This window comes from Toxotes jaculatrix, chromosome 8, assembly GCF_017976425.1.
Source record: "Toxotes jaculatrix isolate fToxJac2 chromosome 8, fToxJac2.pri, whole genome shotgun sequence".
Classification (NCBI taxonomy): Eukaryota; Metazoa; Chordata; class Actinopteri; family Toxotidae; genus Toxotes; species Toxotes jaculatrix.
In genome coordinates, this window is record NC_054401.1 from 14,894,127 (window position 1) to 14,916,813 (window position 22,687).

Consider the following 22,687-nt stretch of genomic DNA (forward strand, 5'->3'; position numbering starts at 1 on the left):
TATGTTTATATTGGAAGAACATTCTGTGCTAAAGCAGGATATACAGTTATGTGCAGTCTATGCAGCATCCATGTCGATGATCTTATCTTAACCTTAAACAAGTAATTTAAGTGGCAGAATTAAAAAGCATTTTCATGTCAATAATTTAGTCAAAAAATGTCAAAAACATTTAGAATCCAGCATCAACATTATTTTTTAGAACTTTTTAGTTAATGAAATAAGATGAAATAAAAATAATAGAGCTTATCAACAACACTGATTGATTAAGTATATATAGAACTGAATGGCATAGTATCTCACTAATGATGCTTCAGGAGTGGTTTAGTGCACTTACCTGGCTTTGCTGAGAATTATGACATGGTGAAAACACCCTTATGGTGCAGAAAAAGAAAACAGAAAAAGGCATGGCAAAGGAGAGCAGAGCATTTCAGCTGGAAAAGTGGCAGCATGAGTGCCTACCCGTACACAGCAGAAGATTTAGCAGCAGGCTCGAAGGACTGTGGGCCCACACAGAAAATTCTTCTCAGAGCCGTGCTGATGTTAATGGAACCTATGTCAAAGTGCAGCGAAAAAAAAAAGAAGAAAAAAGTAAGTTCAAAACTTGAGTCATCCTGGTTTGTTAAAATTCTAGACAGAAACAACACTAAACTGATTTTGCTACAGGAACGGAACATTGCACTTGTTATTGCCAGCTTGCTGTTTGAATGGCATTATTCTCCAGCGTATGCTTTATTTACATTGTGAGGTTGACTGCTGTTCTAAGGGGAAATAAAATGGTGTAGTGATCTCCTGTGGGAGTGTGAAGCCACCACCATCTGCTTATAAATGTAGTGCCCCGTTCCCCCCTGGGACCCTAGTTCATACTTCCGAGGTCCCCCTGGGAAAACTGGTAGTGCCTCGAAGGATTCGCAAAACGGTTCTTTCTGCGTAACAGCACTTACAAAGCACCTATTTGCACCTCACATTTTAAATTTATCGATGATAAAGCATCTGCAGACAGTTCTGTCAGACCTACACAGATATTTATAAGGCTTTGTTTTAAAACACATATCATTTCACTTTTAAATCCAGTATAAAGTAAGTATCTGTTCCATATTTATATCAGCTGTCACTTTGGCTGAGTTGGTGATGGATGCATCATTTAGGACTGAAACTGCTGTATGTGCTTTAAGTATCCTTACTATAATCGGGGTGTAAAGTGCAGGATGATGGTGGAGATAAACATCCCCGCAGATTGCATGAGCAGAATTTGAATGCAGCCATTGATCCTCTGCTGTGAGACTTAATGATTTCAGTGTATTTTGTCCATAGACATAGTGGGTGGCAATCCAGTTGCCAGGAGGGGTTCTGAGTGTAGGTTATTTCATCTCCATTTGTTGGAATAACATTGATTTGAGATGTAGGATCCTCTTGAGTCGGCATCTGGTTGGAGACTCATGAAGTGCCAAAAGGGTCCTTCAGAGAATAAAGGAGTGGGAACAAAGCATTTTATTCTTCTTCCTCATGTTCCCTCTTAATCTCTCATCCATTCCTGCCATTCTCATTCACATACTTCCTCTCAGGTGTAATTAATTCAGCAGTGTTACTATAATAACTCTTGTCGTGCACAACTCTGTGTCAGTAATTGATATGTAGGCACTGCTTCTGGGTGGAGCCATTTGCATTAAATCGTGTTAACTGATATGATAATGAATGTGAAAGGCCTGATGCAAGCAGAATGACTAACTGGAGATGGATGGCTATTTGAATTATACACAATAAGTAATATATTATATCAGGTCTCAGGGGTCCATGGCTCTCTGTGCATTTGTTGTCTGTCTTTTACTCGGATCAGCCAGGGCTGCCTGAATATAAATACTTTTCCCATCATGCATCTCCTTCCACCACCAGGTTTCTTCTTACTATTCTTAATATCTGTTGATTATAGAAGCAGTTATTGATTATTGAACCAAAACATACTCTTTAATGTTTTAGGGTGGTGATATTTTAGGTGTTACTAGAACAGTGGTATCTAAAAACAAGATAAGTGGCAAAATGTCTGCGCTGTTTCCATCTCTTATGTGTCAGTCTGTTTAGTATGCTGTCCATCGCCGTGCCTTTAACCAGACATTCGATAATTAGCTCCTCAAGCTTCACCAAACTTTATTATTCTCCATTAACATGTATGAAAAGCTTATTGCCTTTGAAATGAGTTATTATAGTATGAAGGGCTTGGGTGAAGATGGGACAGCACAGTCGACTAAAAACAAAGATGAATTAGCTGCAGCGAAGTCAGTGACTTTATTTAAATTTAATTTTTTTCCTTTGTTTCAGACATTATTATCCTTAAAGGACAGAGAATGTCCTTTCTGTACATCCTATTATTATAAGTATTTTGAAGTATTTTAAAGTTCAAGGAGGAAATAATATGGGTTGATTTGCTAAAGAGCTTAATGGTGATAAACGCCCATAAAAGAACAAATGTTTGAATATTTGTTTGTGTGATCAGGGTCAGCCTTTGTTGTTTGGTTGTTAGCAAATTTAAACTCTTTAATTTGATTTGTCCTGTGGCTTACATTTATTCAAGACTGACTCAGTTTTTATTACCACAGTAAACCTTAGCCTCATGTACCTCATATAAAAACAGTTCACACCGTCTGGTGTGCAGATTTTAGATTTGGGAAAAAGAGAGCACTGGTATCAGACTGGTTCTCAGTAATGGCTGAGACTCTGAGCATAGGTATCAAGCATTGGTATTGGAAAAGAAAAAGTTGAGTTGGTGCATCCTGAATATTTAACTCCATATGTCGTCCTCAGGAGGCTGAGTAACAGCTTTTTCTCAAGAATCACCCTCCTCTCTCTTGCCTTGTCAAGTGCTCTCCTCCTCTAGTTGCTCTTGTGCTGCATGTTGTTGCCAGGGGAGGATTATACAGGTGAGTGTGACTGTAGACAGTTTCCCACCCGGAATAATTCCAAACCTAAACTGTTTATTTGGTCTATACTTAATGTTTCTTTATTTGGCAAAAATGTGTAAATCTGCATGTCAACATTTGATTCCCAAAAGGCCCATGTTCTGTCTTTGTTTCATGCTGGCTCTATTTGATCACGCCACATAATGTACACTGTGCAGAAGAGCTAACATAAGGAAATGGAGCAAATAATCGACTATGGACACTTGGATGATTTTGGTGTCCATTTTCATCACAGAACTAAGTTGATAAATGGACCAATCTCTCAAACCCTATTGTAAGTCACAGTCTGCGAGCACTTTTTTTTTTTTAATTGTGATATAGAGAACACCATCTCTTTTACTTAATTGAAAAGAAAAGAAAATGGCCCCCATTGCTGTGATAATTCAACCTTTAATGACAAATTCTGACAAGCTATTCTTGAGACGTAGACCCCACTTTTCATCTGCACCCTCTCCTCCAAATGCAGAACATAAGGATTAGAGGAGGAAGGCTTGGCTTACATGGAGATTCTTCACTGTCACCGGAGAATGGAGGATGATAATATGTCCGAGAAGATTATATGCGTGAGAAACAAAGGAGCCCCGCTAACACTGGATGTGCTGCAGATAGAACATTTTTCTGCTTTGACTGTAAATGTCATGCCAGACAGAGAGGTTGGGAATAAAGAGGATAGAGGTTACAGCACCCTCTGTAATGAGAGATATTCGTTTTGAGGAGTGCCTAGTGTGCTTTTATAGCATCTGTAGGATTACTACATTCGATTCCTCTTTCTCAGTCCCAGTCATTACAGTTTTTACTGCCTCTATCAAATCTGTTCAGTACCTCCTACCTTCAGAAATATTGACTGCAGTTATAGAGTGTGAATGGCATAAAACTGCGGCTGTCTTTTGCGATCATGATCAAAATGTGGCTTGTGCTAGCCACAGCTTGAAGCCTCTCAATTGCTCTAGGGAAAAAAAATATATATATAAATAAATAAAAGCTCAGAATGTTTCCAGCATGACAAAAAACATCAGAGACAAAGGCGAGGTAGCTCCAATGTGGCATCGTGGTCCCCGCTTTTTCTGTGTTGTTTGTAATTGCAGTGAAGAGCATGTCCCTCCGAGGAACACTCCCAGGTTGTTACAGCTAATGACTGCTGGGGCTTCTCCACTAGGAGCTGTCTGACAGCATTTGCTCAGATACTAATATCAGACGACGGGAGCGAGGACAATGGCACGCGCTGTAAATTGGTGCCACACGAACGCAGCGCATGTGTGAACAAGCTAGGCACGGGCACTCAGGTGCACACCATCATGCGTGCACCCTATACGCGGACTTACATTTTGCATATACAGTAGGTGATTTGTGGAAGGAAACGTGAGGAAGCCATGCTTGGAGGATCAGCTGCTTTGCCTCCATGCCAGTTTATGTGAGTTTTGAGGCAATGCCATAAACTGAGCGAAGCTCTGCATCAGTTTTATTGTGACAGTACAATTATGAAGTTCCAGCTCCCACTGCTTCCTTACTTCCTTGTCACCTTGCTAAGGGCCATGCTCTCTAAAGGGAGCAATTGAAAAAGCCATAATCGTAACTTCAGTGGAAACTCATATTCTTTTATATGCTTTGCTTGTAATGTTTTTCATTGCAGAGAAAACAGGGAATTTCAAAATCCAACTTGTGGGAAACATAACATTTCAAAGTCTTTCTCATGAACGTGATTTCTGTGGGGAGGCGACGCCGCTCTTCTCATCTTCTGATGTGTTCGCTTTGAGGTGGCAGGGACAGTCTGTGATACACAGCTGGATGCCCCTCACACGGCTGCAAAACGCTGCCACAAACAGCTGCGGGATTTGCACATCGCTTAACCTAATTTATCTGAGGCCTCTTTGAGAGCAGAGGAGTTGTCCCAGCCCAGGATCACATGCACCTATTTTTTTACGCCCACACACACTCACACACATAGACTCACTCGCATTTCCATTTCTCAGGCAGTCCTCAAACTGTGCATTTGCACCTGTATCTCCAGTCTTCTACAGCTTATCTCTCACTCATTTGCTCACTCCCTGCTTCTTCTTTTTTTTTTCTTCCAAATATTCCGTCCCTGCCTAACTCTTTGAGTTTTATTTCACACCTAGCTGTAGCACGATATCGAGAATGAGATGACATGGCATTTCTTTTCCTGAGCTGTGGTTGGTGCATTATACAGTAAATGCCTATGCTCACACAGACATGCTGCAACAGACTCGGAGTTCTAGACTAAGATCTAGGCAGATTCCCTACAGAGACAGGCTGTTTGTGGCAGGGCGGGAGCAGCCGAACACCAGCTACTGCTATCCCGGCCTGTGCTCATTGCTGTAGGCATGTATGCCTCTGGGTGTGAGGGCCTTTTTGTTTTTTTGTTTTTTTTTAACACAAATGTCTGCAAGTATGTCAAGACACTCCATCTAGAGCACGCTGAACTTCAGGTGCTCTGCAGTCAGACAGTCTTTTTTTCTTTTTTGGAAAGTTACTGTGTCTCCTCATGATCCTTTCCTCTCTTACACTGTGTCAGGGGAAGTTCTTAAAAAAAAAAACACATGCTGCCAAACTTGCTGCAGAATACAACTAGCCAATTAGAGACTAATCTAATGATGCACAACAGTTTCCACAAAGCATTGGCCTATCTTTTTTTAATTGAATTAGGAGAGGAGCAAAATAAAGCAGATATTCCCTCCACATTTCCTGGAGCTTGATTACAAAAAGCACAGACTACTAAAAATTCCAACGGCTGGGTCAGAGTCGTGCTATCTCCTGCTACGATTAGAGGACCAGATAACCAAGATTTATTAGCCAAACATCCCGACAATTAATTAGGAAGTGGGGCTAGACTAATCCTTTTTCCATGGGCTTTAAAGGGTCGAACCTCCTTGCACTACCAAGAGGCGCAGAAGAACACTTCAAAGACGAGGCGAATAAGGGGAGGCTTAAATCAGCACCCACATATAAGCGTGCGTGTTGGTACAATATAATTACTGTGTCGGTTGCCTGTGTTTGTGAGTGTGTGTGTGTGTGTGTGTGTGAGAATGAGTCTATACTGCGTGTTAGAATAATACCCCGCAGCAGATATTATTAATGTATATGTGTGTACGTGGATGGACACATAGCTCAGGCGTGGTTGTTTACAGTGCAGCTGTAAATCCACCCTCTGACGTCTTAAGCGTGAAGGTTTAGCCCACTCCTCAGTTCAAAGGCTCGCTTCTAATGCTGCTGCTGCTTTTACCCCCCCTTCCTTTCCAGCGGCTCTGCTCGGCTTCATCTCAAGGAGACCTCTCACCCTGAGAGGCTCGGCAGGTTGTAGCAGTACACAGAAATGTACAGTCTGCCCTCTTTGTTGCGGGCACGCTTGGCGTTTGGTCTCATAAGACCTCTGGGTCTTTAAACGCAATGCACACCAGCAAGCAGATGGTTGAGGAACTTTGTTTTGGTTATTAGTAAGCCATCTCCTTTGGGACCGGTGCTATTTTTTGATTACAAAGTCGAGCAAAAGCCGAGCAGAATTTAGCAGAAGGATCACTTGTAAGCGCAGTATGTGGGCTGAAAATTATTCAGAATCTGTGGTCAAATTGTGATTAAGGGGCGGTTTAACTGAGGGATATTTTTCAGGCCTGTGTAGAGTCATAGCTTATTACGCACTGAGTGGAAGTAAAGTGATATCTGACCATATGGTACAAGACCCTTGAGGAAAACACAAATCTTTTGTCATTATGACCCACAAGAGTTGATGGGCAAATCACAGGCATGTGTGCCAAATCTCTGCCTCATTCTGCTGAAAATAACCGCTGTAATCTTTTATACAACTTGTGTCTATATGATGAAGAGTGGACATATTCTTAGCTCTCTGACTTTGTCAGGTACACTAATTGCCACATAGACTGACTTGTGTTGCGTCTGTCACCACAGCAGTCTGAAAGAAATCGGATCGAACCATACAGAAATCTTTTTTTTGCCACCATCTCTGTATAAATATAAGTAATCCTTTTAGGTTAATGTTAGACTCTTGGAAGGAATTAATTATATATTTTCAATAAACAGTTCAACTCGGCTGTGATGGCGTTATATTTAAAATTCATCCCCCACACAGGTTACACAACTAGAAAGTTTGAACATTTGACTTATTTGCATGAAAAATGTGAAAATGATTTAAGTGACGTCTGCGTGACATTTGCAGAATCACTTATATATAGCCACATAATATGGTTGTGAACTACTGTATCTTTATAATAATAACTCTTCTTTTGAGGGTGATGTATACTCAGGATTAATGTACTGCATGAAATAGTATAGCAGATACTAAAGACAAGTCAGTTATATCGCAAATTTGCCTCAGGGGACTTCACAATCTGTGCAGCATTCAGCTCCCTCTGTCCTTACACAATCAAATCGGATAAGGAAACACTTATCTTTAGATAGTTTGATCGATGGCCTCGAGAAGTCCTGGAAACGTCCTTGTGATGAGGACATCCCCAGACATGCTGAGAAACCCTGGACAGAGAACGTAGCCCTCCCCAGCTGGACCATGTGGGGATTTGGTGGACTGTCGTTGTACTGTGTAGCCTCCAGGTTTGAATAAGGGTTCTCATGGTGTGAAACCAAAGAAGTACATATGTGTGTGCATGTCCCGAAAAAAGCACATTCATGCTCAGCGAACCCCCTCTGGATAAAAAGAGGTTAAAAACAGACTCTTTTAGCACCAGGTAGATCCTTTGCTGTGCACCTGTCCAAACCTGGTAAGCTACAGTCTTCATGGCTTAACAAAGTTATTTCTGAGCACTATACTTCTTGGCTACATTTACTGTAGAGCCAGCCGGTGGATCCTTCGGTCTCTGTCCATCTGGCTCTATTGTTGATTGCAGACAGACTGGCTGATGAGTGCAGCCTGGATGTAGAGGCAGAAATAGTGCCCTGAGCTCGCAGGAGCTCCCTTAGGCTGAGGCTTGGCAGGGCTTTTCAGAGCTGCTCTCTCGCAAACCCTCTGAAAGCAAGCACAGTAGTCTTCATGGTTGCCTAATGGCCATGCTGCTGCTCTTCAGAGTTTGGCGGTTGACAGTTTCTGATCCTTTTTAAGCAAGAGGTGCAGATAAAAGCCCTAGCAGACAATGAGGAGAAGTAGAGACTGAGTTGTCTGTAGAGATTTAAAAACTAGGAGAGTCTGGGAGAAAAGAAAAGGTCTTATGTGCTGTCATTTATTGATTATTTTAAAGGGAGCTTTAAAAAAATAAATAAATAAAACAACAAAAAACTGCAGTGCCTTCCAGAAATGCTGGAGATGGCTACACCAACAGTCTTTAAATGTATCATGTTGCAAACTTTACATGCATGAAATTCCGTCATGTCGTGCTGACAACAGAAAATGGATCCTCTGAATACTGACAGTACAAGAGGAATGCATTATATTCATGTTCAGCAGTGATTGTTTTCTTATTTCTCCACGGGCTGTTTACAAGGACACACTGTATCATCAAAATGCAGATTAAGTAAATAACTGTTTGTCTCACCATGCACTGAATGTATATCCAGCCTAGCCCCAGTCCAAGAGGCTCGTATGGTGCGGGAGGACAAACAATCCCAATACTGGACCCTGTCTAGCCCATCATCTGTGACCAGCTCTAATTAATTCCCCCAAGACAGAAGAGAAAGAAATGGAGAATAAGACTGCAAAAAAAGAATTTAATCTTGGGAGAGGGATATTAAAGAAAAAAATTGGAAGGAAAGCATAAGGGCAACAGATTACATGCAGGAAAGGGAGGGTAAAGCAAGAGAGTCATGAAGAATATCGAGTCCAAATTTGTTTTCCCTGCGTCTAATTTAATCACTCTTCATTGTATTTAGAGTGCACAGTTGCGTACCTAAGGCAGTGTGTTGAAAACAAAGGCACACTGAGTGCTCGGCTTTGCTGCCTTGCTGCATTTCTGTCTTTTTCTCTCTTTTCTTCTTCTTCTTCTTCTTTTTTTTAATTCTCCGAAGGTTTTTCTTCCCCTCTCCTAGTCTCTTTGTCAGGACAAGGATGTCACACCATAGACAGGCACCACAAAGAGGGCCAGGAAAAAAAAAAATTCACTCTGCTCTCAGCCAACAGAGGTGGTAATCGATGGGAGGTTAAACAAAAACACAGGAAGAAAAGCACAATTTCTGCCAAGCTTTGGAAAACAGGAACCACTTTCATGGTGGGGGTGAGAAAAAAAAGAGTGCGTCTGTACTGGCTCAGCTTTTCTGTTGTATTCAAATGTGATTTTTCAGCAGCGGAGAATAGTAACAGCTAACAACAGATGATGGCCATTTGTGTAGATGGACATCAATACAAAGAATAACAACATGGAAAATCATGTTTAGCTTCTATATATGTTTTTTTTTTTTTTTTGAGAAGGAAAATAGAATATCCCTTGTTTTTAACATACTTGTGTAATTAGCCATCACAATTTCCATGTTTCATTATGTTGCTGCACAACCGTCTAGACACACAGCAGGTGTTTGTTTTCAAACACGCATTTCTCATCAGCTGACAAGCACAGTCACTGAGCACTGCTTATGGCACTGCATTCATTAATTTGCATAAAACTTCTCCGGAATACTACCGTATGAATGTCGAATTCCTCACTCTTTTCTCAGGCGGCGGCTTATTTTCTAACCCGTTATCCTGATGTTAACTGGCACCATAGTGGCTTTTGTGGTTAGCGCTGCCATTTCACAGTAAGAGTCCCGGTCTGAGCGTTGTCAGTGTTTGCGTGGGTTTCATCCCACGCCGGAATACATGTTTGCGTTGAATTGCCTTCACCTCCATGCATCCATGCAATAGAGGTGAATAAAATTCTGTCTGTGGAGCCCAGTGTTGAAAAACTAAATGTAAAAAAAAAAAAATAAGAATGATGTGTTTTCAGATACAGTGTTCTTGTTACTTCCCCACAATACTCTTGTCAACAGTGTTTTATAAGAACTAGCGTCAGCAGAGAGTAGTTCCAATGAAAATGGTTGACGACGTCTGTGGATCATCAAGAGTAGCCTTGATACTGTCTTTTGAAAGAGATGTAAACTAAAAGCAGCTACTATCTTGAAAAAAAAAAAACATTTAGCAATAAGCCTATCTGACACTTTGACTTGCCATTGTAGGAAAAGCACAGGTGTTACTAATAACATTAACAATGGCTCGGTTCTCACGGTCGCAGTCAGCCATGATGTACTAAAACTCATTCCTGAGTGTGTTTACATCCAGCTACCTTAAAAAGAAACTTGAGCTTTAGCAGTTTGAAAAAAAGAAGTAATTCAACACTGAAACGCACTTTGTTCAGATAAAAAGAAACAAAAACTAATTTCTAATTATTCAGCACTGATGTCTTACATCTCTGCAAATTCATGAGAAAATGTCTGCTGAATTCTTGGTATAGGCCAAGGTCAGGGCTACAGTAGCTGTCACAATGATGAGTGGTTCTCACTGAGATAGAACGTCTGCGCACCAAACAGGGGGGGATTGACAGTTAATCACAAGCACATTACACCTCTGGGATGGGCGGAACTGCAGCCTCCTGCCTTTGGCTCCAGCCTGCCTGTCATTATGATGACTCTGTGGCCTATCAGTGTCTCCCTTAGATTTATCTATCCGACACTAGACCGTGGCCTCATCTTGGGCCGAGCTTGGCACCTGTCCATCCATCAGCCTCTTAAGTTCTCCTGTGATGCACTGGACACAATCTCTCTTTTCTTTTTACAGCTTCTTGCCGCCACACGGCAATGCCATTGTTCGCTCCGCTCATTCAGTCGGCACAACTAAATAAATGCTACACAATGTTAGCGGATGCGGCGATGTTCTGCTACAATACAAATCTGCAGAGCCGGAGAGACGCTTTGTCATTGCTTGAGCACTGTAACTGTGTTAACATCCACCAGGGAAAAAGCTGGCAGAGTTTATTGGGACTTAAGTGTTTTGGGAGGGATGGTGTGGGTGGACAACTTTGCTGATGGCACTGGTGAAGGCTCTTTTAAACAAGCTGAGTAATTACTAAAAAGCATGCTGAAGGCCATTTAAGCTGGATCCGTTGACACCACAGTGACATGAACTTCAAGATTAGGTGTATTTGAGTGTTTGTGTGTGTGTGTTTACACGTCGCGAGCAGATCGTATATATAGGGTTGTTTTGCTTGAATGGCTTATTATGCTGATTTATCACTGTTGACTCTTAATATCCTGGGATATAGTGTGCCTAGAGCCATACAATTAAATTAGTGCAATGCTGACTTTGAGTGGAGCTTTAGAAACTACAAATATCTCTCAAGTACATGTAGTATGACAGTTATGTTTTTGTTTTTTTTTATAAATAATTATGCATGTCAGCATTTGCCAACTGCCACTCATTTCCTCTCGTGACTAGCTCATTAGCTTCGTGTCAAGACAGATGACCAAACCACGGCGTGTGTTATTATGCAGTTGCGCCCTCCATGCCTCCAAGCCTCTCAGTTTACCATGGGGGCATGTCGCCATGCTGACATGTTAATGGGATCAGTCATTGATAACAAGGAGCTAATGAAAATCTAATCAGAAAACCAGCCTGGATCACTGGATTGTCTTCTCCTGCTCTGAATGCTGCAGACACAAAGCTTCTTTGCCTCTCCCCTGTGTCCAATGAGAAAAAATTCCTATTTCAGGTCTCATTAACAGGTGTGATTTGCAGTGCCATCCTGAAAAAAAAAAGAAATATCCATTCATTCATATATTTATTTACTCACTTATCCCTTTTCTTTACCTCTTTAATTTTTTTTTTAGAGCTTTGGAGTCTAAAAATTACCTCAAGCTATATCAGAAAAAGGGGGGAAATACATCAGACAGGTTGTCTTTCCACTGCAGCAGTGTTAAATTTAGCTTTTCAGTTAGAAGGGGCATACAGGTAATGAATTAATGGAGCCCCATTAATTCATTCTATTTTATCTTCCTCCTGGGGTGTTACGAGGCAGGAGAAAGAGTAGGTCAAGGCTAAGGCCAAGATACTGTTTTAAATATCCCAGCAGAGAAGGTCAGATGGATCTGTACATGGAGCATTAAACCTATACTCATACAACAATTAAGGGAATACAGAAAATCCAGTTTAGCATAGTTGCACTGTCATGATAGAGGACAATGTGTTTTCACTTCTCTGTCCAGGCAGTGTGGCTCAGGGGAACAGCTAACTGGGATGAAGCCCTCAAGGCCTGGATGCTGCAGTGAAACTAAACGGGCGAGCTTTACAGAGGAATGTATGAATGCCCTGTAGGCGTTGAATGTAGGACAGCCACGCAGAGCCATATGTGCATTGTCTCGAGCCGTGATGTTGGCGGGCTGCACCTGAGTTACATTTGAACATATGTTCAGCGGTTACTCTTAACACGCACATAATTAGATATTATGCAAATGTTAATTTATGAGTGCCTCCACAAACATTTCAGCATCCCTCTTCCTTTCTTCTTCTTCTTTTTTATTTATTCATTCTTTTTTTTTTTAAAAACGCATGAATAAAGCCTCTGTACTTGGCGTAAACTGTGAAGACAGACAATAGTGACAAGTGACAAGTTTAATTTCTTGTATCTGTGATGGCTTTTTCTTTTTTGGAAAGTCTAGTGTTGCTCTTTTTAACTGCTAACTGTGCCTTCATACAATTTTAAGCCTCAGCAGGCTATCATTATATCTGAGCAATCTAACCAATACATACGATACATATATTTCACTTACCTAATGGAGAGAAAACCCTATCTATTGATCATGATGGATGGTGATATAAAATGACCTTTGAACCCACAGTGAAGCTCAGCACTTATCAGTATTGTATTTGCTGTTATGAAAGCTCGAGGCTAATTGTGTTATAGGGAGAAAGCATGTCTTTCACAGCCGTGTGATGTGTTCTCTGAGGGTGATGACTGGCTGATAAAGTGCTGCTGAGTGCTGGGGGAGTGAGGTTTATGGATTTCTCCAACACCCCAGAGCCACAGTTTGAGCAGGATGACAACAAGGTCCCAGCTTCTTTTTCCACATGTTCAGACTGTGCCTTTCCTCAGCTTCCTGGCCTCCGGTACGCTCCAGAGGGAGGCAGCAGACCAGTCTGGCACATCACACAGACGTCCGTTAGCTGCACACTCTGAAATGTGAACCGCGATGCATCGAATTCCCTTATAGTTGCAAATAAGAGAGGCATTTGCAGGTGATTGCTGTCCTGCAAAGTGCCGTCGGAGTAATAAACATCCACATCAAAATGCTTTCTTCATAGTCTTTCCATATCTCAGTTCCCTTTTTGTTCCCTTTTGCTGAATGCAGTTTCTCGCTGGCCTGCAGGGCCCTTTGACATGTTCATTCTGCAGAACAGCAGTGTGGGCTTGCACTTTGACCAGACTGCTAATGGTGATGCATGGCTCATTGGTGAGGTACTACTACTTTTTTTTTTTCTTTTCTTACAAACTGAATGGAGACCAAATTAATCAGGGCCTCTTGGTTATCTAGTTTGTCTTTTTGTGATAGAGGTTATACCCTGACCACATGGCTGATTACATCCCTGACCAACCCTTAGAGCCATGGGGGTGATCTTGTCCTCATTGCCATGTGAGCACACACGCTGATATGGAGCAACCTGTATCACAAAAGGCCACCGTGTGTAAGAGGACACTGCAGGTCGCAGGCTCCTGTAAAGAACCTCCTGTACATATCACTCCTTGGACCAAACGGCAAAGTTGCAGTTCCACTTCATCTGTGTCTTAACTGCTCAGTTTTGAGGGAATCTTGTGAGTTTTAATAGTCCAGAATGCATTAAAAGAAAAGTCTGCAATTATTCTATTCATTTGCATTTCTGGCAGTTAAAGCTGAACTAATCTCTTTTAATGACTTACTAATTTCAGTCATATGGTCAAGATCTGATCCAGTGTGTGAAGGATTTTCTTTAGATTTTTCAGGACTGCAGCAGACACCACCTCTGTGTGTCTGGCTGAGCTTTGGATGGACAGCTGGTGTGGCACTCGCCCATGTCTGCACACAAAATATTTGTGTTAATCCTGAATGATTTCTGTGTTGGTTTGGCTTAGATGTTAGAAATAAGTAATCCCAGTATTACTTCCAAAATGAGTGGTGCTCATTAGGGCTTGCATACGGTTTAATTGACAGCACGGATGTTCAACCATGTGCCATGCAGAGCTGAGAGTATGCAGGACAACAGTGGGTGATTTTACTGATTTGCACACTTTCAAGCATTGAAGTTGAAGTAATCAGCGAGCTCACTTGGTGCGGTATTTTGTGAAGTCCGCCAACTTCAAGTGCTCTTTGGAGGTTTCCACTTAGGAGTTAGGGAATCAAAATCATGACTTGCTCTAAATTTGAGTACTTTTGGTGCTTAAATATCAGAAATACTGTAGAGGTGCCTCAGGAACACTAGTGATTTTTTTTTGACTTTTTTTGTTCTTTTGTTGCAGCAGAGAAATACAAAATTATTTTGTTCTCTAGCAGTGAAATGGCATGAAAAGGTTGTGCAGTTGTTGTGAAACAGATTTTTATGGAATATATGGATATGGTTCATGGTCAGTACCTGAGTCACTAAGCTACCAAGGCACCCCTGAAATTAAGTTTTGGGTTAGTTAGTTTAGTTAGTTTTGGGTTAGTGCTTCACAGTGTCTAAGTCAAATAGACATTCTTTACATGTGTAGCAATTAGTGGGTGAGTTGAGGAAGCCACACAGCTGTGTAGTCGTTGACACTACTTTCTGCTAACATAAAGCAATGCAAATTACAGGTGTGTGACATTACAGCTGTCAGTGATGCAAAAATGATAATGATTCACTGTCAAGTGAAGTCTAAATTTAAATTTAAATCTAAATTTACTGCACTAAAACATAAACTGCATAGTGTCTACAGACTTACTGTATGCAGTGTATAGTGAATGAGTGAATGGGGGAGTTATTTTGACAGCCTGAAATAATATGTGTGTGTCTTTGGAAGATGTGTTAAGTGCTGATTGGCAATTACTGTCTGTGCATACACCTTTCTTCTTCTTCTGTTGAGTCACAGAATAAATTGGAGTTCTAAAGCGTTAAGATCGAGGCATATAAGAGTGTTCATCTTCCTTCCTTCCTCCTTTTTTCTCATGTGTCCGCTCATCCGCCTCTCTCCTGGGCAAATCTGGCAGTTGATCCCTAACTGCCTGGAGGACAATTTGAAAGGTCAGTGCAAGCAGACTGTTGAGAAAATGTACCTTTCCTTCTCCTCCCTCTCCTCGGAAAGAAGACAACAACACTTGCTGACGTGGCCCTATCTTTCTCAAATGCTGGGAGGCACAAGCTACTTCCACAATAGCACCACTTGTATTTCATTTATTTTGTGCTCGAACATCAGTCCTGAGCTTGCCCTCTGCTCTCTCACTCTCCATTTCTATCCTGCGTGCACCAGGCTGTCCCCAGAGGTGTGGGTAATGGTCTACTGGCCCCTCTACTTGAGGCGATAAAGACCTGCAGAGAAACCAGTCACAGCTCTTGCTCAGGATGAGAGGATAAGATGAAGTTAAGAGGAGAAACTGAGGATGAGTTGTTAAGAGTGTAGACAAAGGAAAAACAGTGGAAAAAAGGTTAAGAGTGCCCTGTGGCGCCACACAGCCTAATTCAATACCTTTTGGTGTGTTTTTGCATTTTAAATCAGGACTTTGTAGAACAGAGAAGTCTCAAAATGAGGACATGGGGTATGGATGACTGAGAGTGCTTTAAAGTCCTCCAGATTGGATAGACTGCGTGCAGATGAAAAGCAATAAGTTGATGAAGTGAATACTGTTCCATTATTAACATTTCGAAGTGAATGACAGAGGAGATGTCATTTGAAATTGATCTTTGGTCAATGAAAAATACCACAGCCAGAGGGGGGTGGATTGTTTCAAAGAACAGAAAATGTCAATACCTACTGTACACTGCTTTGAATATTTTAAAGTTGCGAGGGAGAGAGGGAGAGCGACGCTGCTTGATGGATGATGGCGGTGATAATGAAAAATGATAAGAATGGGAGAGAACGAGTATGACAGAGGTGGAGCTGCGAACGATAGACCGAGTGGGGGGTGAAAATGAGATTAGGTTCCGCACTTCAGGTGGTGTGTCAGCCTTGCGAATAGAAAACCTGTCAGTCCTGCATGCCCTCATGCAAAGCTGGTAGGCTGCTCTATTGATCCAGCTGCAATGGAGAAGGCTCCTATGCAGCCAACGCTGATGTTTTCACTTGTCTAACATCAATGGTGTGTGTGTGTGTGTGTGTGTGTGTGTGTGTGTGTGTGTGTGTGTGTGTGTGTGTGTGTGTGTGTGTGTGAGGAGGCATGTGATCCGCAGGCATAAATGTCATTATTTTAATTCTAGAAAAATTAAATATGCCTTTTAAATTCGATGCACTATATGTGAGGATTTTTTGGGGTCGCAAGAAAGACACCCAAGATATGAATGCAGATTATTTTGCTGCTTTTGTAACATCCTGGATTTATCTTCTGCAAAATTAAATGGATTTATAGCTTGCTTTTAACTGATAATTTTTTTTGGCATGTTGAGAGCAGCAGAAATAAGCTGTAAACGTAACACTGACTAATACTGAGCAGTATGATTTTAGTTCTATGTGTATTATAATTTTGGGAACTACTCCTATTCACTCCGTTGCTGAGATTTGAGCAAATATCTGTAAGGTGGACATTTGATCAAAATGTTGATTATAGCAGCTTTAATGTTTATGTAGAATTACTTTGACACCATTGAGTAGAAGTTACCTACAGGTACATGTACGACTGTACAAGTATATGATGAAAATTTTAAAATGAATAGGGTATTCGGTTTGATTTCTCATTCATGTGAATCTGGCTTTAATACATTGGTAAAATTACTGCTTTATGTTTAATAGTTGTTGTGCTGCTTTTCTTTTTGAATATAAGATCAGCCTCAGCCTCCTAGTAGGAACGCTGTCACTGCATGTCATTGCTGTAAGTCAATTAAAACTCTATGATGTCTTATAATTGCTTTGTCCCTGTATGAGATTTTCTATTAGGAAGAAGACTTGTCCATCTTCTCAACAGGTTTCCTTATAGCTAAGTCTCTATATATGGTTTTTATATAACTCCAGGATCCAAGGTCAAAGAGACAAAAACCACCAAAGAATCACAGAAGAACTTTACTTGTCATTTACTTATGGTACTTAGGGGTAATAAACACATTAACTTATAGTGTTAGTGACAAGGCGTTTATGTCTGTGATTTCAGCGTCTACTACTGAAAGCTCTTATTGCGCTGCGAATAATTTGAGGCAATTTCACATTTGTGAGGTGGTTATTCTCAGAGAGAGAGACCAGACATCAGCGAAATGACATCGCTAATGTGCCTTTAAGGCCAGGGGGCCAAAGCTCCTCTCTCTCTCCCCATTTTAGCACTTTATTTATTTATTTACTTATTTATTTGTGCTGAAGGTTATTGAGGACGGCAGCAAATAAACAGTTGGGGGACATCAGACCCTCAGAGATTGAGTCTGAAATCCCACATGACCTTCTCAGACAAGAGAGTACGGGGCAGAATGAAGGCACCTGATGAAGAGACAAGCATCAAGGCAGATGTGCTGAGAGCTGGACGGGGTTCAGACTAACTGTAATGGCACAGCGAGCAGCATCAAGGACGGTTTCTAAAGCCTTGCACAGCCATTGATCCCATTATATTCAGACCTCTGGTCCCTCTAGTTTCTGGTGTATTTGAGATTATTTGGACTCTGGCCTTGAATGTCAGAGGAACAAAGCTTTGCTGAATGGGTCACACAGAGAAAGGCTCAGTGCATTTTACTCAAGAGGAGAATAAACACTCTCCTTCTACTTTCATGTTGTTTCCCCCGTTTTATTTTTACCATCTCCTATTTTTTGTTTTCCTGTCTCCGTGTTTGTGACCTCGCCTAATGTATCGACGTGGCACAACCCAAACTCCAGCCTCTGCTTGTCGTCCTCCTTTCCTGTTTTTGTCTGTTGTGGTTTGCCACAGACAGTGTCACCTACAGCCTGTGACCAGGCTGTTGTCCAGCACTGCACTGTATGAATTATGATGTGCTGGATCACTCCTAATCTTGTTATGGATGTTCTTTTGCCCTTGGGAGGGGCATCAATGGATGGATGGAACTTTATCAGATTTCACGGTGCTTTGGAGTATAATTCATGAAAGATGCTGTCTTGTATGTGCGTGGGGCATGCAAGGTGCCACTAAACACTACAGTCTGATCTGATTAGTTCAATTTATTTTCCAGCATTTACCTTTTATTAAAAATGTAAATATGAGGAAAAAAAGAGGAAGCAGAGTGAAACGATGAAAGTATCATAAGACAACAAAGACAGGATAAGTTAAAGGCAGGCAGTTTACTTTAGGTTCTTGTCTCTGAAATGCTAATGTGGCTCAGTCGAAGCATATAGATGAGTACTCTCCAGTATAGAAAATAACAGTAACTCTAATAATGATCCTTGGGGAACACCACTTTGGAAGAAACCTCTTCAAGAACAACAACAACAAAAAGCTTCTGCGGGCACAGTAACAAACCCAGCTCAGTGTCCTTAATGCTGAGCTTCTTTTCTAGATTTAGAAATAGAGTGGTCAACCACATCAAAGGTTGGGATTAAATCAAACTAAATTAAAATTCAAAATTAAAAGTCCTCACCAAAACATGTTTTGGTGACCTTGATGGGAACAGTTTGGGTTCTATGAAAGGAGCTTTTAAACATGCAGGAGTTCAGGGTTGGCACTGTTTGTCCCCCAAATGTTTGATAAAAATACTTTTTTGCTTTGGAAGATATAAGTATTAAAGTATTTCATTCATTTCACATATACTTTAGCTCAGTTCATTTTAAAAAGAACTAACTGTACTGTATTGTTATAATAATAATATCAAGACAATCTAATTAGCAATATCCTGTATTTGCATTAAATGTTCTGCCTTCAGTAACAGCAAATGAGCCTTTTCACACTTTGTGTTCAAGTTTAGATGTAATTGCTTAATAATCACCTAATAGCACCTAATCTTCATATAATGCTAGCAGCTGAATGGAAATATTAACACTGATTAAGAAGCAGGAATATTCATCATCACACTTAAAGAATTTACATCAGTCTACATTCAAACATCATGTCAACACATCAAAAAGTGCTTTTTGCAGAACTGTATAGTTCTGCAAAAAGTCATTTGTCATTGCAGAGCTATACAGTATGTTGCTAATAAATGCATTTTTCAAAAAAAAAATCTGATAGACCTTTTGTACAGGAGAGTAGCTGAACATATTGCAGGCTCGAGTGTCATTGAACTCACAGCCGAAATGACCTCAGGTAGAAGAACAAAAAGACTGACAGAACTCTCCTGCCCAACAAACTTATGACGGCTTAAGTGCTGATGAGATACTGAAGGTTACAGTCAAAGTGTGCATTCAGGGAGGAGATGATTATAAAGGTTGACAACTTCAAGTTAAGGAGTACTTTCTAGTTATATCCAAGGATTTCTATGAGCGGCAGTGGCAGCGTCATTGCTTTGTGTGGACTGGGCTGGGACTCTCACTCTGACCTCCTATTTACTTCTCGAAAATGACTTGGTGGAAGGTAACAGCTTCTTCATCTCCCCAGCTTCTACTGAAAATGTTATTCAATGTGTCCCCATCTCGAGGTAAAGCTAAATTGACTGGCCTTAAGGTTAATATTAACTAGTCTATCACTGAAGTACACACTTCCTGTGTTGGACCACTTCACAGGTGATCCTTTGACCCTAGCAAGGTCTTCTTTCTTTTATTCTTTTATCAGAAATCCATGTGTGTCTTGACATGTGATTTACTGAGAGGAAATTGAGTGGGTTTTATTCCCCCTTTGTCATTTTTGTACTTCCACGGGGCCCTGCAATCATGCTGTGCTTCTATAGTCGGTAGTCATGGTAGAGAAGGTTGGGCAGAGTGCCAGTGCTGAAAGACTTTTCCTTGCACCATCATCCCCTAAAATGCACCACAATGCCATGCTGTCAGAGGAGGAACATACTGAAATAAGAACATAGAGGTTTCCTTTCTCCTGTCCTCACCTGATTAAATGTAAATATTTGTATCTTATCTAATATTTTGTTTTTTTAATATATTTCTTACTTTGTTTTTTATACATATTTTGTTGGGATGGTAAAGGTTCACAGATGAAATAATAACAACAACAATAACAATCAATCCCTGAATAGGTGAAATTCATAGACAGAGCTAGTATTAATTGATTAGTCGGTTGACAGAACATTTATTGCTATAACTGTTTAACCATTCAAGTCATTTATTAAAAAGAAATGCATTTGCTGAAATGACAGGAAAAAAATCATCTTTGGGATTTTGAGGTTAAAAAAAATTAAAGGGATCACTTTGGGCTTCAGGAGTTTGTGATGAGCATTTTCACTATTTTTGCATTTTGTAAACAAAAATGTTTATAAAGTGTAATGTATTAGTAGAATAATAAAAAGATTAACAAATAATGATAACTGATGCTTACAGCCCTATACAAAACATCAGATCACAAAATTTTGCTGCAATCTTCTAAAAACAAACAAACAAACAAAAATGTTTTGTAGGAATAAAGTAGATGAATTACATGGAAAATTTCTTCCCCATTTGATTCACAATTATTTTATAATAGAATAAACAGATTTTGGGCTTTGATTTTCCTTGACTACTCTTTGTGTCCAGGACCTGAATTCAATTTAGCACAATGTTTAATTCATAAGACATTTTCATACATCATAGGCACTCATATACAGTATATTATTAAATATATGACTTCATCTATCTTCGATCTGAAGCTCAAAGGAGGGCTAAAGGGCAGCTGAGCGACTGCTTCATGTGTCCTCACGTGGCATTATATTAACTTGCAGAGTCAACAGAAAGGTGTTAATAATGTCTATATATAAAACAAGGGTATAACCAGCAGTGAGGACAGTGCGGCTGCAGCGCTTCAGCCCTTTGCTATTATTTTATGAGTCCCCAGCGAGCCTGCAGGGTGCAGGAGAGGAGACGGATCCTGAAAGATCTAATTAAGCAAAGCGAAATGAGAATGCTGCGATCCCCAGCTCAGGACAAGACACAAATCAGGGGCCGTTGACAGTAGGCTGCAGGGCAATGGGGCTTTGTAGCAAAGGCCGCACTCTAACCTCTGGATAATGACCATCCCGATTTCTCTGTGGTCTTCAGTTTAACTTTCTTTATGGCTTGGGGTTAAAGGTTGTGAATCTCAATCTCATTATGTAAAACATCAGCCTGTGATTTGGGGTGTTTTGTCTTATTTGCACTTAAGGAGGCAATTAGTGTTTTCTCAGTAGAAGAGTTGCGCTTGTAAGGAACCAAATGCCTTCATCAGGTGTTTGGCTCAAGCTGTGACTACTGAAAAAAAAAGGACAAAAGCTATTTTTCTGTGCCTGAAGGACAAATAAGAATTCTGTACTCATAAGCCATAATACTTATGTTTGAATGGTGAGTTGTTTAGAAGATGGGAAGATGTTAAGGAGGACAGTGTGTGCTCTTTTGTAGAGGATGTTTCCCAATTTAGAGGAGCAGACTGTGTGGGATGTAGAGAATTTCTTTTCTGTCCTGCAATTCAGAATTCACATGCTATTACATCTGAGTGGAGAATAAATGTCTTCAGGACACCTGGCGCCAAGGCTGTGACTGTCTGGTCTCCCGGGCTTATTTCTGACTGGGAACAGAAAGACCTTGGAGTACAAAGACAACAGGCTTGATTATGTGAGTACACAGGAAGGTCTCCCAACATTGTTGTGCTAATCATGTTAGTGGGCACAGACTCAAGGCAGGACAGATGCTAGGCAAAGGGCAATGGGGTTATGCTATCCTGATTAGATGAGGCTTTGGGGGATTTTGTGAATCTCATTTCCTACCTCGGCATCACCTTGCAGAGGGAAAAATGCCATCGGTTCTTTCTTTGGCTCCGTCTGTCGACTTTTTCTTCAAACTCTCACTGGTTCTCTGCGTCTCTCTCCAGTATTCACAAGCAGTAATGCCGTAGCCAGCACTGACTGTGTCCTTTTTGATTTAACAGGGCGCATTTCTTTTCCTGTTATCGAACGCCTACACACACAGCAGTGAGTTGCTGGAGAATACTTTCCTTTTTCTTCTTGTGGATCCACCTTGCTGAAAGTGGTTAAACGCAGATTTGTTCCTTTGTGACATGTGTGTCTTAGTTCACATGAGTGTTTAATACAAATCCCTCAGTGGCTCATGCACAAACCTACACCAGCTGCCTATAAATCTAGTGAAAACTGTGCATGTATTCGCAATAGAAAGACTGATCTAAGTAAGTTCTTGTCATTCTTACTACTAAAAATGTGACAAAGCGAGGTATATGGTTACCCTTGGCACATTTTTCTGTTTTTTTTCCCCCACTGCATTAATCATAGTCCATTTTATCTGAAAGCAATTCATTTACATTTTCTGTCATTCAAGTTTAACTTAAGGAAAGATTTTGGAATTTCCCTAAACTTAATTATCAGTTTGTATTGTGTATCTCCTGATACAGTCCTCTGAAAAGTAAATCTACTACATAATACACAGTTTGCACACTATGTTACATTTGTCCTTTAATGGCTCTCATTTTTAAAGAAAACAGCACAGTAAACACGTTGTAAATACCATAAATATCTAAAACACATGAATAAAAAAAAAAAAAAAAGATCACTGGCCAGAAGGTTAGCTGTTATTGCTGCCTCGGGAAAGACGTGTTTTTTG

At 40.7% G+C, this 22,687-nt stretch overlaps 1 protein-coding gene across 2 annotated transcripts in view; it reads left to right on the forward strand.

The window, feature by feature from the left end:
* The window catches only part of ptprub (protein tyrosine phosphatase receptor type Ub), a 156,418-nt gene that overhangs the window by 59,603 nt on the left and 74,128 nt on the right, over positions 1-22,687 (forward strand). The gene's annotated exons all lie outside the window — the stretch shown is intronic.